This window comes from Dermacentor silvarum, chromosome 5 (genome assembly GCF_013339745.2).
Source record: "Dermacentor silvarum isolate Dsil-2018 chromosome 5, BIME_Dsil_1.4, whole genome shotgun sequence".
Taxonomy (NCBI): domain Eukaryota; kingdom Metazoa; phylum Arthropoda; class Arachnida; order Ixodida; family Ixodidae; genus Dermacentor; species Dermacentor silvarum.
The window spans coordinates 143,933,010-143,951,683 of record NC_051158.1 but is presented as its reverse complement, the minus strand read 5'-3'; the positions used below and the strand labels follow the sequence as shown (position 1 = coordinate 143,951,683).

Here is an 18,674-nt window from a genome sequence, read left to right as displayed (position 1 = left end):
CTCTCGTTGCGATGCGAGAGGTCGCCTAATCGAAAACTTTCTCTTTTCCTCAGGAGCATGTATACTTAATAAAAAAGAGCCAACATACTACAGTGTGGCGCATAATACATACTCCTCCATAGATTTAACTATAGTATCGAGCACACTAATGCCATACCTAGAGTGGTCCGTTCTTAAGAACCCTTTTGGGAGCGACCACTTCCCTATTATATTAAACTTAACAAAACAAGATATAAGCTCACCACACATTCCTCGATGGAAGGTTGACACAGCTAACTGGGAACGTTTCCGAGAACTTACGTATTTGCGCACGGATGATATTGCATCCTTTAATATAGAAGACGCTGTGGCGTATATTACAGGCTTTATAATTGACGCTGCCACGAAATGCATCCGTCAAACTAATGGACTAGCGAATAAACGTCGCATCCCGTGGTGGAATGAAGAATGTAAACAAGCACGGAAAAACCAAAACAAAGCTTGGGGACGACTTCGCTACTCTCCAACCGCCGAAAACTTGATTAGTTTCAAACAAATAAAATCCCAGGCTAGAAGAACACGTCGACGTGCTAAAAGGGAGAGTTGGGAGAAGTACATCTCCAGTATAAATTCTTACACGGATGAGACAAAAGTGTGGAATCGAGTAAATAAATTAAAAGGCCGGGAGGTACACCCATTACCGTTAGTCAGTACCCAAGGTGAGAGCCTGGAAGACCAGGCAGATTGTCTGGGTGAACACTTCGAACATGTATCCAGTGCGTCCCACTACACACAAGCATTTCTGAGGTTCAAAGAACGCGAAGAGCGACAGCCCCTAAAACGTAAAGGTTCATCGAGTGAGGCCTACAACAATCCATTTACTTTAACTGAACTGAAAGCATCCCTCGCTTGCTGCAATAACTCTGCGCCAGGCGGTGATCGTGTCATATATGAAATGATTAAGCACCTGAATCCTGAAGCGCTGAAAACACTCCTGTATCTTTTCAATGTCATGTGGGCGCATGGATATATCCCGTCTTCGTGGAAGGAAGCTATAGTCTTTCCCGTGCTTAAACAAGGCAAAGACCCGTCCCTAGCCAGCAGCTACAGGCCAATAGCGCTAACAAGCTGTCTGTGCAAACTATTTGAAAAAATGATCAACAGGCGCTTAATCTGTTTCCTTGAAAATAACAAATTACTAGACCCCTTCCAATGTGGTTTCAGGGAAGGTATGTCCACAACAAACCACCTTGTTCGCATTGAGTCTTATATTAGGGATGCTTTTATACACAAGCAGTTCTGCCTCTCAGTGTTCCTCGACCTAGAAAAAGCTTACGACACGACATGGCGCTACGGCATTCTCCGAGATCTCTCTGCGATGGGTGTCCGTGGCAACATGTTAAACTCAATCGAAAGTTACCTATCGAATCGCACATTCCGCGTAAGAGTGGGTAACGCTCTTTCTAAGTCATTCACCCAAGAGACCGGTGTGCCACAAGGGGGCGTGCTTAGTTGCACACTATTTATCGTAAAAATGAGTTCCCTGCACACAGTCATCCCACGCACTATGTTTTATTCTGTTTATGTCGACGATGTGCAGATAGCCTTCAAGTCATGCAATATTGCCATCTGCGAACGACAAGTGCAGCTTGTAATAAACAAATTGTCCAAATGGGCAGATGAAAATGGTTTTAAGGTAAATCCCCAGAAGAGCACTTGCGTACTCTTTACTAACAAGAGAGGCGTAACGCCAGTCCCAAGTATTGCAATCAAAGGAGATGCGCTCTCTGTGAGCAGCGAGCATAAGTTTCTAGGCATTGTTTTAGATTCGAAGCTTACATTTATTCCTCATATTAAGTATCTGAGGGCAAAATGCCTGAAGACAATGAACCTTTTAAAGCTTCTGTCGCGTACGACTTGGGGCAGTGATCGAAAGTGTCTGCTGAACCTCTATAAAAGTCTTGTCCGCTCACGCCTCGATTACGGAGCTATAGTGTATAATTCCGCAACGCCAGCTGCATTAAAAATACTAGACCCCGTTCATAATTCCGCAACGCCAGCTGCATTAAAAATACTAGACCCCGTTCACCATCTGGGTATCCGCCTTGCGACCGGTGCTTTCAGGACAAGTCCAATCCAGAGCCTCTACGTAGAATCGAACCAGTGGTCGCTTCATCTGCAGCGGTCATACAGCAGTTTTACATATTTTCTGAAAGTACAAGCAAACATTGAACATCCTTCTTATTCAACAAATGTCCTATGGCTCCAGCGAAACTATTGCCACCGTGGCACTGGCAACTCATAGAGTGTGACACATCGTTCATAGAGGTCACTAAACACGCGCCAGAGGCACACATTAAAATGCATTTCTTAGAACTCCAATCTAAATACTCGTGTACACAGTTTTACACAGATGCTTCCAAGTCACATGCCAGGGTATCTTATGCAGCCGTCGGCCCATCCTTTTCGGAATCCGGTGTACTCCACCCGGAAACGAGTGTCTTTACCGCTGAGGCCTATGCACTATTGTCGGCTGTGAATCATATAAGGGCATCAAAACTTCAAAAAGCAGTTATATTTACAGACTCCCTAAGCGTGGTGAAAGCTCTGATGTCACTCTGCAAAAACAAAAATCCTGTACTTACTGAGCTCTATTCCAGTTTATGCAGAGCATATATATCTAACCAGCATGTGACTGTATGCTGGGTGCCTGGCCATAGAGGCATTGAGGCTAATGTGCTTGCAGACAAGTTGGCCACATCAACTACATCGCAAGCTATTAATCCTGCGGCTACTATTCCTCCCGCAGATTTGAAGCCTTTTCTGCGAAGAAAACTGCGAGACCACTGGCAGCGCTTGTGGGACGCTGAAAGAAATAATAAGCTTCACTTGATAAAACCACAGTTAGGTTTCTGGCCACCCGTAATGAAAACACGACGAACTAATGTCCTGTTCGGTCGTCTAAGAATAGGACATACTGTCACATACATATGCCACCCACAATTTTCTGCTTACTGGTGATGAACCACCAACCTGTGGTAGATGTGGTGAGAGGCTGACCGTCCTCCATGTCCTCGTAGAGTGCCGGGAAGCCGAAGCCGAGAGAAGGAAACATTTTCCGGTAGCATACCGCTACAATATCCCTCTACATCCCATGCTATTTATTGGTGAAGAACCGCTTTTTAATGCCAAAGCAGTCCTCGATTTTTTTAATGATGTTGTGCTACATGTTATTAGCCCAATAAGTTCGTAGCACATCCTCTCTCCAGAGGATGTTGCTGTGATAATTTTTTATAGCACATGCCTCCAGGCCCTTGTGGTTCAAGGGCTCTGTTTAGGTAGTAGTGCTTCTTGCCAATTACTGTATCTTAAATATTTTAAATATATTATTCTTTTTCTCAATGCATTCCTCATTTCATAGTACACATCATTACTCATTGCCATGATTTTAGTACATATATATTTTACGCACTTTACAGCGATTATTTTAGGCCCTTTTACAGCCACGCTTCATCTACTTCTCAGAATTCATCGCTACACTGCACACTCACAAACACTGGCATGGCGCTCTTTGGCCACAACTGGCCCTTGTGCCACAAAACACCACACATCATCACAAACAGGCCCTCTCAAAGAATAACATCGTATGTTCTGACAAATACACTTTCTCCAAGTGGCAGCACAAAAGGAAGCTGGAAAGGAATTTTTATTTCTTTGAAACTTTGTCGTAAATGTAATCTTCTCAAGTCTCATTGTATAAGCAGGAAGTCTCATTAATCGTTAAAAAAATTCTGGCATCGCTTCCAAGTATTTCATTATAAAACCTCCCAAGTGAAACACATCTTAGATGGAAAATTAGTGGAACAGGCTGCCGGACACACGCAAGCCTATCTGTTTTTTTTTTTTGCTCGCCCTTCCAAACACGAAAAGTAAAAATTACCCCCCCTCCCACCCCCCCCGGCCATTAAAGCTACGTGGTTGTGAGCCCCAACAGATTAGGGTCAGGTAAAGCGCAACTCAAGTCAAAACAATCTGACGTACGGGCCGATGAACAGCATGAATTTGCATCACGTTTCAACTTTGTGTGCTAGAAGTTTGATCAGAAAATACTATATTAGTCTGAAATGAACAAAAACTCACACAAAAGGGCGTTAATATCTAAATATATTGCGTTTACGCATACAATGTGGTTATTTAGAGTAATAAACACAGTAGGCTCTTACTTCTACGTCCACGTATAATCATGTAAGCATTTCTTTCAGCATCTACTTCCAATCGGGCATAATATTCGATGTAATATCTGCAACAGCACAAGAGCACAGGGAGTGTTGTTATATGGGTGTGAGTTCACAAACGTTAATGACGCTAATTTTGTGGAGGAATGTCAAAGTGCTCAATGCACGCGAGAGTATCTAAAGACACCCATTACACAAGTGTACAATATTTACGCCCACTTAATAAAGTATGCACGACTATTCTCCGATTCTTTCTCTGCGAAAGATATATGTATATATATATATATATATTTTTTGACAAGCATTTATGTCAAACTAGACCATGTTGACGTTTTCCTGTTCGCGCGGCAATGCGAGACGATGTATCCAACTTGATCTGTAAGGTAAACTCAATTTTCTCAGCATATTTTTTTATCTAGGTAAGCCTTCGGCGTCACGTTACACGGCAATCACTGAATATAGTGTTTATGCAATGCAAGCACAGATGCTGTGATGATGACTGTCAACTAAGAATATATTCGACTATACACAACTCATGTACATTTTGACGCCTGCGGCTGGGATGACGGTTTGTCTCTGCGGCCATGGCTGTGAGAGGGGCTCGCTAACACTCTGGAGTTAAACACATAACATACCAACAAAAGTGCACAGGGAAATAGCCACCACCTTAGAGCACCGCAACCTCGATATGGATGTTTTGTGGTCGGCTATCACCGGCGGGAACTTGTCTATGCATAACCAAACGCAGTTCCACCTATGCCTCTAACTGCCTTATGTCTTCATGCGGTTGTTACTGGAAAAATTTAGCCACGGTTCCTCCTTTTTAGTTTCACTTCACTTTCTTTTTTTTTTCACTTTATTACCTTAAATGCCCCCAGGATTGGGGGTATTACATAAGGGGTGGGTAACAAGTATAAATAAATGAAATACACAAGCAAAGTACGTTTAAGTACACGTTTGCTCGCTGTAAAATATCGTAGTTATACAGTTACAAAATTTTCACCGTCGATTACGATACTCATACTAATGCGAAATTTGAGCGGAGCTCCATAGATGTTTTCATTTCGCCATGTATTGAGGGAAAGAATTTGAGAGAGACATCTCGCAGAGTAGGCAATCATCGTTTATCTGATCTACGGTTCGAGCGCGTCGCCTTTTATACATGACTCGTCGAAGGTTCCAGTGTAATCGCTGGAGTCGCTTGGCTTCCAGAAAGTACTACACAATTCGCCTCGCGCATACAGTCAGATTACAAAACAATCGCAAATCATGACTATCGAAACAAGCGCAAACGAGACCGAAACAAGCAAATCAAACAAGTGCGAGCAAGAGCAGACGCGAGCAGACGATAGTACGAAACTAGCGGTCCGGCTGAGACCAGATCAAGTACGCGTCGATCTGTCGGGCGGGTCCGCGTTAAACAAATTTCTTGCGCCCACGTCACTGAAGGGGCTGCTCTCATTGGTCTCGACCGATCGCGGCTCATATCTTTCTTTCAGCTTTCGCTGTTGTGCTCGTTCGCTCGGTTACGCCGCCGCCGACCTCCGCCGCAGGAACGGCCTATTATTAGTTGCGCTGTAAAATGGGGATGGGCAGGTGATCCCGGCAATATCATGTGGAAGGCCATCCTTGTCCGAGACTGAGCGTGGAAATAATGATGAGGCAGAAACGGTAGTGTGCGCACGGGACCGGGCGACTTGAAGCGGATGACCATTGGGGAGTGAAATGCGTACCGGGGGACTGATGTAGGGTGGATGATTAAGTGATCTGCAAAAAAAAAAAAAAACTATGGAATAGGTGCATGCTAGCGAGACGACGCCGACAAGCCACGGTTGTTAGGTCGTACTCTTCTTTTAACGAATATACGCTGGCATTATATGAATAGCATGAATGAATGAATATTGTGCCACGATGTTGTACTCATTCAAGGCAGTTTGTTAGATATTTGTGGTTAGGGTTCCAGAAGACCGAGGGATATTCAAGCTTAGAGCATATGTGTGAGTTGTAGACAAGCAATTTTAGGTTTAGAGGCGCGTGACGTAGATGACGTTTTAAGAATCCAAGGCTTCTCTTAGCCTATGATATGACGTCAGTGGCATGTGCGTTCCTCGTTAGATCAGTGGACAACGTTACGCCGAGGTATTTCTAAGACTATAATAATTCTATCGTGATATGCGAGATTGGTTATGGGAACAGGTGAGTATTACGTTTCGGTTTGCATTTCTTTGGGTTTAGTTCTATGAGCCATTGGTTACACCAGTCCTGGACGCAGTTTAAGTAACTTTGTAGAGCTAGATTATCAGAGGGGTTAATAATTGTGCCATAGTTAACACCGTCATCGACAACGATGCGGACGTTACAGGAGGCATCCGTTGGCAGGTCGTTCTTATTAAAAATAGCAGGGGACTGTCCCCTGCGGGACACCTCATGTTACTGGAAGAGAACTGGATCCTTTAATTAATAACGTGAATAAATTGGGTACGGTTAGCCAGAAATTCCTTTATCACTGAAATATGTTAGGATGTAAGTTCAACGAAGAAAGCTTTAGTAGCCTCAAGAATACTAGGGTATTTAGGCCACAACCTTCGTCATTGTCCCTCTAATGTTCGCAGATTATCCTAACTTTCGACCGCCCACGACTTGAATATGCCTCATCTGTTTGGTCTGCTACCGATCATTATCAAATTAACATGCTTGAAGCAGTTCAGAACAAAGCCGCCCCTTACATTTCAAGGAACTATGACAATCATAATAGTGTGACTCAGCTTAAACTCGATCATTCCCTTCAGATATTGGCTATTCGGCGTCGAATGTCTCTCCTGTGCCTGCTTCCCAAGTACGTTTACAATAAAAATAGCCTCGTTACACCTTGAACGCCCCCTTTTCCCGTCACGCAGACTGCATAATCACCGCAGCTTCACGCGCATCTTTGGTAACACGAACGCGTTTAATACATCCGCACTTCCACAAGCCATCCTCATGTGGACCGATCTTCCCTATGATATCCCCTCTGATAATAACCCAAATGCATTTCGCTACAAGCTTGAGGTACTTTTTTTTACAGCGTAAGCTGTTTTCCGCTCATTCCAATAGCCGTTTTGGGTCGCGATGATGCCGTCGCCGCCCCCGCCGCGTAACCGCTATCGCTAGAAATGCGAAAAAAAGTACCCGGTCCCCGCCGGGATCGAACCCAGGACCGCGGCGCGCGAGTCGGATACTTTACCACTGAGCCACGCTAGCGCTTGTGATCGCGCAGAAAACCCTATAAACGCGGACGCACACGATCCGAGCCTACGCCAGTATGGTGGCGCCATCTAGTTAAGGCGCGTACGACGAGATGCCAGTCAAACGAGGCACGCAAAAAAAAAAAAACGCGATCCCCAGTCTCCGCTAGTATGGTGGCGCCATCTAGTTAACGGGCCTGCAAACGCATCGTGTGCAGCTCACCATCGACGCCGGGCGGACAGTTCAGATCGTTCTCGTCAAAACGAGGCGACGAGACTTTCTCTCGAAGACACTGGTGTGCGTGGTTCAGAAATTGGAGCTACTCTTGAGCCGCTCCCCTAGCTTATGCTGTGACTGTGCTGCGTGTGCCGGGCCGGCCTGACTCACTGAATAAACTTTATTAAAACCAGCAAGAGGTGGTTTTAACACCTCGACGTCCCACGTGGGGACGTCGAGGTGTGGCCTCTTCGCCGACTCGCAGGCTTGCTGGGTTGCCCAGAGTTGGTCGTCGAGGTTGGAGCTACGCAGAGCAGCGCGTCATCTCTACGAGAGGGTCATGGGGTTAGTGTCGGGGTAATGTTGTGTACAGTCCCAAAGCATGAGTGTAAGTGTGGCTGTCTGTGTCTTGCAGATATGGCACGTGTGATTGGGGTAAATGTCTGGGTAGATCTTATTGTAAAGGTGTAACGAGGGGTAAGTGTTGGTTTGTAGCAGGCGGTAAGTTGTAGCCTGCGCTCGGGATAGCTTGCTGTGCGGGCCGGGGAAGTCCTACGCTCTAAGTAGAAGGATTTTACTACATCATTGTAGCGTGTCAGGCGCTCCCTACCGGTGGGGACAGCCTCCCCATTGCACGGTTAACTAGCCCTAGCGCTATAGGGAGTGGGTAACCTCGTTGAGGTTGGGGAGGTGCGGGTGGACGGTGCCTACGTGAGCTGGGAACCAGACAAGTGTAACCTGATGGTCGGTTGAGCGGGGTGCTTGTTGCAAGATACGCAAGGCTTGGTGGGAGATACGGGCGTTGATGTAGTTGATAACAGCGGAGCGGGTACCAGATACGATGGTATGGCATGTTGGGTCTAGTGTGGCTAGGGCGATGGCCACTTCTTCAGCTTCCTCAGCGTGTGGGGTTACTAGGCTAATAGCATGATGGAGATAGCGATGACGGCTCTCGTGTGATGACGGCTCCAAAGCGGGTACCGTGGGGATATTCGGCGGCGTCGATGAAACTCACACCGTCGTGGTGAGCAAGGGCTTTGGTGAGAGCCGTGGCACGTGCTGTGCGGCGTGCGCGGTTGTATTCGGGGTGCATGTTGCGGAGGATAGGGTCGGCGTGAATCCAGGCTCGTATGGTGAAGGGGATCTGGTGTTTATGGCCGTGTTGATGGTGATAGGTGATACCGAGCGAGGTGAGGATGTGGCGGCCCGTCGCTGTGAGTGTGAGTCTCTCCAGCTGAGAACCGCGTTGGGCCTCGATGAGCTCGTCCAGTGTGTTATGGACCCCTAGTTGAAGGAGGAACTCAGTGCAGGTGTAACTGGGGAGGCCGAGGGCTTGTTTATAGATACCGCGTAGGAGGATGTTGAGTTTCTTTTGTTCAGCCTTGTACCAGTTTAGAAACTCAGCAACGTAGGTGATGTGGCAAATTACGAAGTACTGGATGAAAGACGAATTACTGTATTACTGTATTACTGAATTACTGTATTACTGTACGAATTACTGTATGAAAGAGGAGATTATCCTCTTTCATACCCCCACGACGGTTGGAGACCCGCTTCAAAAGTCTCATGGTGTTGAATGCATTGACCTGGATATTTGCGAGTGCCATGCCCTTCGTTCCGTTCGCCTCTATAAGCATGTCGAGCACACGGATATTGGTGACGAGGGGGATGGGGCTGCCATTCGTGAGGTGAAGCGCGATGTCTTCGTATTGGCGTTTAGCGGTGGAATGTTTCGGACGGCGGCCACAGAGAGTAGGCCTGTAGAGAAGGAGTTCGGACTTCGCAGGAGAGCAGCGAAGCCCTGTGCCTTGGAGATAGGTCTCGACTGTTTCAATGGCGGTTGTAGTGCCGTTTCTATTTGGCCGTCACTGCCTTGATGGGCCCATATGGTGATATTGTCAGCGTAGATGGTGTGGTTGACACCGTCTACTTGCCGCAACTCTTTGGCAAGATCGATCATGACGAGATTAAGGAGCATTGAGGAGATAACGGAGCCCTGGGGGGTTCCCGCGCTGCCCAGAGTCCGGCCGTCGGAGCGGAGATCCCCCACCGAGAGGAAGGCCATGCGATTAGGGAGAAAGTCTCTAACGTAATTATAAGTTCGCGCACCGAGGTTAAGGCCTGAGATGCGGTCGAGAATTGTGGAATAGGCTATGCTGTCAAAGGCCTTTTCGAGGTCGAGGCGGAGTATTGCTTTAGTAGTGCGGGTTCTACCTTCAAGTATATGGTGCTTACGTTGTAGCATGGCGTCTTGAGTCGACAGGTGAGCCCGGAAGCCAATGAGTGAGTGAGGATACGCTGCAGTGTCTTCCAGATGGGTGTTAATTCGGGTGAGGAAGGCATGCTCCATAATCTTTCCCACACATGATGTTAGGGAGATGGGGCGAAGGTGATCGAGGCCAGAGGGTTTGCCAGGTTTGGGAATAACGATGACCTTTGCTGCTTTCCAGGCTGGGGGAATTGCACCCTTACACCAGCAGTCATTGATATAATCTGTAAGCTGGGTGACGGAGGCGTCATCCAGGATACGGAGGGCTTTGTTAGTGACCCCGTTGGGGCCAAGGGCAGTGCGGCTGTTTAATTTGTGTAGGGCGGCTTGGATCTCAGCGACACTAAAGTCTTCGTCCAGTGGGGGGTTGGGGGCTCCGGTGTAGGAGCCGTGAAACTGCACCGGGCCCACGGGGCTCCGGTGTAGGAGCCGTGAGACTGCACTGGGACCACCTTACTTGTTAGTAAGGTGGTCTAAGACTTGGGCGCGGCCCTGTTCGTTTCTGTATAGAGAAGTTTAGTGAGGCAATCTTGTTGGGAAGAGCGGGTGGCTTGACTATCCAGGAGGTGTTTGAGAAGCTTCCAAGAAGAGGCACAGTGGATCTTTCCGTCAGTAGTATTGCACAGTTCAGTCCACTGTTGACGGCTGAGGGTGAGGCAATGGGCTTCGATTTTTTTGTTGAGGAGGGCTATTTTAGCGCGGAGGCGCCTGTTGAGACGTTGCCCTTTCCAACGGGATAGTATGGATGTTTTAGCCGCGAGGAGATGAGCTAGTCTGCTGTCCATGCGCACGACGCGGGCATCGATGGTAACGGTGTGCGTGGCTGCCTTGGTATCAGATTGGAGATTTCGGGTCCATGCATCAATGTCCGCTATGCGTTCCGCGTGCGGGTCAGCGGATCGATGCTTGCGAAATGCATCCCAGTACACCCAGGTGAACTCTCGGGGTTTGGCGGTGACTGCAGCTATCCGAGGGATAAATGTGGCAATGATGAAGTGGTCGCTACCGAGATCATGTTTTGTGTTGCTCCATTGGGCGTTGGTGACATTCTTGGTAAATGTGAGGCCGGAGGTAGTGTCGCGGGAAGTGGAGTTACCGAGGCGTGTAGGCAAGGTGGCGTCTGTAATGAAAGTGAGGCCGAGGTCCTGGGAGTCTTGCCAGAGGTTTTGAGCCACCGTCGTAGAGTAGCCATATCCGCATACCGTGTGGGGGAGGTTGAAGCCTCCACCGATAACGAGCGGGCTGGTGCCAGATACGTTAAGGACCTTCTTGAAGAGGTTGAGAAAGCCTCTTCGAACTTTGGCAGAGGGATGGCTGTACACGTACAAAAAAATACATTCCTTGCGTTTGCTAGTGGGTATAAGTTCAACGAGAAGGTGTTCGGTGTTTCGGACGTACAGATTCTGTTCAATGGCAGTTATTCTCTTGCGGACGAAGGTGCAGAGACAGCGAGAAGCGTCTGACGGGATGAAAGGTTGGTAACCTGGGAGGGTGACCGAATCGATATGGGTTTCTTGAATCATGATGACGTCCGGTTGCCGGGTGAGGGTACGTAGGTGTTGACGGATGACTGGTTGTTTGCGGAGATAGCCTCGGCAGTTGCACTGCCAGATAAGTGTATCGTTGTTAGGGTGGGCCGTGATAGGGATTGGGGGATGCCATCATGGGCAGTGCTGGGGTTTCGTGGGCAGGAGGAGCGGGCATGGGGAGAGTTTGTAGGCGGTTTTCAACGTTTGTGACGCGCTGTGCCAGGACGAGAAGGGCGTGTTGTACGGATTCGACTGCGTTCTGGAGTGTTTCCATCGTGCTTCCTAGTGAGGCTAGAATGTCTTTAACATCTGAGCGCACTTGGCCCGCGGCTCCCTCTTGAAGGGCCCGCTTATTGGGGGCCGGTGTCAGTGGGGCGTCATGGCTAGAGGAGGGGGACGCTTCGGCGGGTGGTGTAGGAGCGGGTGTTTTGGATTGTTTGAGGTCGCGAACCTCTTGCGAGAACTTGTGAATGTGTACCGCATAATGGCGTTTTCTTTTTTGAGGTGAGCTATTTCTGCATTATCATTAGTGTTAGTGGGCGGTGAGGAAGGTGTGTTGCGACCCTCTCGCGAGGCCCCATAAGGGCTTCTGCGAAGCTCACCTTGTTATTAAGAGGCTTGGAGGGTGGCGTAGAAGTAGATCTCGATCGGGAACGGCGCTGGCTCGAACGTGAAGGGGTCCGGGTACAATGTTGCCTCGAGCGTGATGGGGACCGGAATTTCCAGCGGTGCTTGTAGTTCATGGGTGGGAAGTCACTGTCTTGAAGGGTTACTTGCATTGCTGCTCGGCGTTCCCCGATGCGCTTGCGAATAACGTACGGTGTCTTGTAGCGAGCCGTGCACGATTTGTCTGCCGTGAGATGAGGGCCGCCGCACAGCGAGCATTTGGGGTTACACGTTTGGTCGGTAGGTGGGTTGCGCACTCCGCAACCTCGCCATATCTTGTTATTTGGAAAACGGCAGACATCCATGCGGTGTTCGAGGCGGCCGCGTTGGTAGCAAATTTCTATTTGCTTGCAGTGTAATGAGCATGGGATTAAGGTGCCTCCGTAACGAACCAGATATGGCACGTCGGGGCCGCTGAAGGCGATGACAACGGTGGTTGTCGTTCCAATGCGTTTTGCGGCTAGTGGTGTCTTCGTGGTGTCTTCTGCGGCCGTCTCATACGCGTTAACATCGTGCGTGACCCCATTGACTTGAATGGATTTTATGCAGACGTACCGGTAGGCATTCTTCGGGCTTGGCGTACTGACAACGACAATGTTTTATTGGGTTTTGGGGCACGCTATCTTGTTGAATATCTGCTGGGCTGAGCTGTGCGGCTTGGAATACGGCTGTAGTCACGGTAGGACTACCAATTTTGGCGATGTTGAGGGCTCCCTTGGGGCGAATGATAATCTTGATTTCGTTGGAAGGTAGCGGAGGCATTCGTCCAGCCTTGAGAACTTGCGCTTTGACTGGTGGCCTGGTCTTTGAGCGAGTGCTTGAGGTTTGGGTGGAGTCACTTTGGGGTGAAGAGTCGACACTCAGCTTCGCCGGTTGGCGAAGGCGATTTGTTCGGCCACCCATCTCGGCGGTCACTTCGAGATCATCCATGCTGGTTGATGGGGCAGAGAACTCGATCGGCGATACGGGGCTCGCGCGAGTGCGTGCCACGTAGCTGGCACGCAGCCGGTGCACCTGGGAGCCCGGTGCACGCGCGGCGGCCACGTGGTCGATCCACAAAAATGTTTGTAGCACAGGAAAATGGAATGTCCCACCTGAAAATGAGGTGTCCACAGAGTCCTGGTAGCTTCACGGATCGACTGGTGTCACGCAGGCCTGTCACCATTTTAAAATAGCGCTGTAACATGGGGCGCTATAAAGTAAAATGATTCCAAACGGTTTTGATTCCAATTTCTGCAATCAGCCTCCACGATTGGTCAAAACATTTTCGGGCCACTACCAACTTCGCCTGTCTGTCACGCGACGTCACGAAAACCGCGATAGCTCCCCATCTTATATAACGAGTACACAATTAATATGCATGATTAAACCGCACAAAAGAAAAATAATCAGTCCTGATTCAACGCCTTTTCACCATCAGCCCTCTGTTATTGGTCAAATGTTTTCTGGCTGCGCCCACTTCGCCTGTCCGTCACGCGACCTCACAAAACCGCGGAAACTCAGCAAGTCAAATTGACGTGTACACGAAAAAAATGCATGAACACAACCGAAAAATGTTCTGAGTAGCCACAGACTGCCCCGATCTGAAAGGAATAGAAGATGGCTGCCCGCCGATCGCTTAGGCCCTCGCTACTTGGACCTGCCGGTGAGTGTTTATTTATTTGCGCATGATAAACCTTTTTGCGTGGCAGTAAAACGTTATCGAGCCCTTTCGGCATGCATACGACATCGCTCTGCCAACTCTTCCTTGCTGAGGATCCCTTTTAGCGGCACTATTATCCTTCCGTTGCACGCCGCCGTGATTTTCGACCAGCCACCGCAAGCTAAGTAAGGCAAACCGGACCAATCGGAGAAGCCGGCACCACCCTCTTCATACGGTTATCTATTTCCACTGTGCTGGCTCGGCCCCATTGAAACCCTCTCCACCAGAGCGTGCTCCTCGCCTCTTGTCAGTCAATTAGATAAGGAAAACTGGTGAGTGTAGAGAATGTTATTGGTTTTGAAAGCGAACAAAGGTGACCTCCTATAAACGAGGAGAGTGTTTCGTTGGGTTGTTCAGACCATGACCTACGGGAACTCCCGACTTGCGCAGATATCCGACTTCTATGGGAGCCGCTTGTGCCCACTCTCGTTCAACCGGTGGCCTTAGGTGGCGCTTTTATAACCTGTTCGTCTGCTACTCGGCGGGCGGCTCGGCGGCGTTCGAATGTGTGCGCCAGCTCTTCTACTGTGGCGGACTGCTTGCATATGGACTGCTTGCATATATAATTTCTTGCGAAAACACAGCTAGTATGTCAAAATTGTTTAGGTGTACTCATTGTAGTGCTAGGTAATAACGTGTAAAATGGTAGTCTTGGTTTGCCATTATGCGGAAATGTCGCGCCGCTCGATCCACATAAGAAAAAAAATTAATTGATCGAGTGGTTGTTTACGTGTTTGTTTGGTCCGCCATATATGCATCGCAAAGCTTTTATAAAACTGTGTAAACTGATGCTAGATCGCTTGCTTTGTTTTGACTTACATGATGGCACACAGCAGTACACAATAATATGATCGTTTAGGTTACCCCTCTGTATTTAACTCAAAAAAGCTGCATGTAGCCAAGGCTGAAGTTACATGCCTTCTGCAGCGTCTGCAGATTCTCGCAGTGTGTGTGTGGTCTGCGTATACAGTCGCAGGATTCAATCTGCGTGATTCAGTCTGCGTCAGTCTGCGTGATTCTTTCAAATTCTCTCGTTCATATCAATATATCAAGTTCTTTATTATTGTATTTCATTATTACTCCATTGCACTATATTTTATCCTATGAGTCTTGCAACTCAGACTTTTTTCCCTCCTGCGAAGGCAACGGGAGGGAAAGTTATCGTCTGCCGGCTGTACTCGTTGTTTTCCTCTCTTGTACCGCTCTTCCTACTCTATTTTGTGATTGAAATAAGAACAATCATTCGCAAATTTTTTTTCTTTTTATATTTCCGTGAATTTATGCATTTACAAACAATCTAAACGCTTTGTGACTGCCGAAATAGCGGCACGAGTGCTGGAACACATCGCAGAAGCAGACGACACCGAACAGGTTATAGCTAGTGCCACTCTGCTCGTACGTTCTATCCCTAGCGGCAAAAGGGGTGAACTAGACCAGGCGTGCTGGAGCAGGGACATCTGTGCAGGCTTGGAGTTCAGTAGGTCGTGGTTCAGACAACGTTGCGGGTCACCACCCGATGCTTGCGTCGGTGGCTACGTAAATTTGACCTAAGGAGTTTGGAATGAAAACAGTTTGAAATCATTTTACGTTATAGCGCCCACGGTCTCGCCGTTTAGTTCTTGCTTATGGGGTTTTACGTGCCAAAACAACAATCTCATTATGAGGCACGCCGTAGTGGGGGACTCCGGAAATTCCGACCACCTGGGGTTCTTGTTCACTTGCGTTGGAACCTTGTTTTGCATATTGAAAGTTGCTCTGTGGCGTTGTTTTGATTTTGACTTGGTTTGTAACCCTGTTCCTTGCTAGTGTGCTTGTGTTTTCATTGTAATAACTGAAGCCTCCTCACTCGATGTCCTTCGCGTATTTTTAAATAAGGTATTTTTAAATAAATAAATAATTAAATACGTAAGCGTTTGTGAGGAGCTCTGTCGAAGGCTTTCATGAAATCCAGAAAGTTTGCGTTAGTTTGAAGGTTAGGATGGAGGTTCACATGCAATTCATGGCCGAAAATAGCTAATTGTTTCACGGGATACGTTCTTACGTACTTCATACGAAATTACATAATCACGTAAATTATGTAATTCATACGAAATATTTGCATTTGAATTATATCTCCTGCGCACTTTTTTTACAGCATCGAAACGCGTTGGTGCCTTGTGTATATATCCCGAATTTTCTCAGGAGGAAGTCAGCAAAAACATAAGTATAGTTTTTTTTAACATCCTTAATAGCGCACGCGTTAATGCGTGATCGTAGGAACACATTCATTCGCAACCTGACGCGCGTGATAAAGCTTGACGCCGATGACGACTGCTGAAATTTGCTTGGAGTGTCCATATAATTGCTATCGCAATAAAATCGCCAATTACCAATTACCACTGCGTGCCAAGTGTCAACATACAGATTCCGCTTGTTCTTGCGGTATTCGGCGGTCGTCGTCTGCTCTATGTGCGTCGCCTCTCCCGCAGAACAAAATCGTGGCGCCGCTACCGCAGTGCAGGTCTTCGCATTCCAATCTAGGAGGATATGCTCGTTGGTTCCAATGCGTCTCGTTCTTTGTTTGTTCAACGTGTGCATACCTATAGGTATTCCAACTTGCAGGCGCAAGTTGGAATACGCTAGTGCAAGAGAGGGGTACCCAATTGGAGATCGCAGGGAGAGGCCTTCGTCCTGCAGTGCACATAAAATATAGGCTGATGATGATGATGATGATGATGATGATAGGTACTCCATTCCATGCATAGCAGTCAATGTTTTGGAGGCTAGAGAGAATTCTTGCAGTGGCTTCGTGCAGTGGCTCCGGGGATAAACCCCGGGGTCGGAAATAGACTGGTGGGCCGGAGGTGACGATGTGATGGCACACGTCATGTTGCACCGGTTGCGTCCAGTCCGGCAGGCGCGTCAAGGTGGGAAACTCGCGTAGGAGCACGCCGCAAGGTTCGTCCAACATAGCAGAAATAGGCGCGATCGACGATGTGCCTGATGATGGGACGCCGGGAACGGATAGCTGGGTCACGGAGTCGATGAGACGGCCTCGTTGAACGTCGGGAAGGAGTCCGTAGTTATGCAACAAGTCGGCTCCGATGACCGCACGACGGACGTCTGCAACCAGGAAAGTCCAGCGGAACGCTCGTCGAAGGCCGAGGTTTAGCATCACGGAGCGTGATGAGAAAACTGGAATCCTGGTCCCTTTGACGGCTTGCAAAAACGACAGAGGTGTCGCTTTTCGGTCGGAGTGGTGGGCGAGGAGAATGCTGACGTCGGCTCCTGTGTCGACTAAGAACCGTTGTCCCGTAACTCTGTCCGTGCCACTTGTGCGTTGGGCCGGGCCACTCGTCGTCGTTAGAGGACGGCCAGCCTGTTTCCCTGCCAAGCGCAGGGAACGCCGACAGCGACGAGCGTTGTTTCGAAAACGGCGGTGGTAGTAGCAAACGCCGGACGTTGTAGTTGATGTTTCATCGCGGGTGCCCGTGCGTCTTGATTTGCTGGAACTAGGGCTGCGTGGGTGACGAGATGACGCCCGGCGATGTTCCGCTCCACAGATGATGCGTTCCAGGCGCTCGCACAAGGACTAGAGCGTAGATTGCGCGGTTGAAGAGCAGGGAAGGGTTTGCAGGGCGGTTGTATTGTCACCCGGAGACGATGTGGTGGCTGCGATGGTTGGGGTGGCTACTTCCATGACTTTGTCGGCCAAAGCGGCAAGTCCGGTAAGATCCTAGGTAGAGGCTGTCGCCAGGACCATCTGCACTTTAGCCGGGAGTCCTTGCAAGAAGAATTCACGCAACAGCGCGTCGTCGATGGATCTCGCGTTGTTTGCAAGCAGCTGCCTCATTCGGCGAAGAAGTTGACTAGGGCGTCGGTCACCCTAGTTTTTCAGCGGACAGAAGCTGCTGGATGCGAGAACACTGTGAAGCTGCTGTTCGCTGTAGCAGGGCTGCCTTGAGATCGTTATAGGCGACGGTAGACAATGGGGCGTTCAACAAATCTGCTACTTCCTCAATGGCGGCGGGCGAGAGCGCTGCAACGGCTTAATGAAACTTTCAAGCTTGAGACCGGATACCAGCGACTTGAAATTGCGACTCGGCCTGAAGAAACCACGCCGAAGGATGCTGGTCTCAGTACTGTGGGAGGCGGACGGCGATGGCCAAACAGGCGGCCTCACCGCGTTCCTCGGAAGGGTTGTGGCCTTGAGCTCTCGTAGCGTTGGTCTGGTCTATGGTCGTCTCTACCACAGGAGCGTATGGCAGTATCACGTCCGAGGTCACCGAACTGTGGCGACGAGCGACCACTTAGACCGGTAAAGTCTCAGGGCTCTCGCGGGAGAGGAAAAACCGACACCCAAAATAGGAGAAGTCCAAAGGCACCGTAAAATATTTCATATAATATATTTTGGATAGATAGATTCAGCTTCATTTCCCAGAAAGAAGCTGTGTTGTAATATCATACGTATTCATGACACAGTACGTGACCACTTGGAAGCGCGACAATGCTACTTAGCGTAGCATCTTTTATTTCTTTCGGAACGATAGCCCGTGCCGGTGCGTGCCAGCCACTCGGGCCTCGTGTAGACGCGATCGTCTACGTAATTCTCATGCGACGCCGATGCTCCTGCCGCTACAAAATCATTAATTAACTTTTGATTAGTGCTTTGGGGGCAGTTGTCTAAACGGCAGATTTGGAGTCAGTCACACTTTCATGCATACCTATCTTTTAAAATTGTGTAGTGAAGAAGAAGAACAGGGAGCAAGCAGTAGTGGGGCGCTCTCATAGATGTAGGGCGTGAGTGCAGATCACGAGCTCTTGGCGTCGAGACCGTTGCTCTCTTGCGACTGTACTGGTTTTTTGCCTGCCGC

General features: G+C 48.7%; 1 long non-coding RNA gene across 3 annotated transcripts in view; it reads right to left on the bottom strand.

Moving 5' to 3' along the window:
* The window catches only part of LOC125946043 (uncharacterized), a 78,462-nt gene that overhangs the window by 38,693 nt on the left and 21,095 nt on the right, over nt 1–18,674 (bottom strand). The window contains exon 1 of one of the 3 annotated variants that reach the window (XR_007467341.1): nt 4,203–4,323. The exons of the other annotated variants lie outside the window; for them this stretch is intronic. This is a non-coding gene — a long non-coding RNA (uncharacterized LOC125946043). Of the gene's footprint in view, nt 1–4,202; nt 4,324–18,674 lie in introns of those variants that run through there. 3 annotated transcript variants of the gene reach the window in all.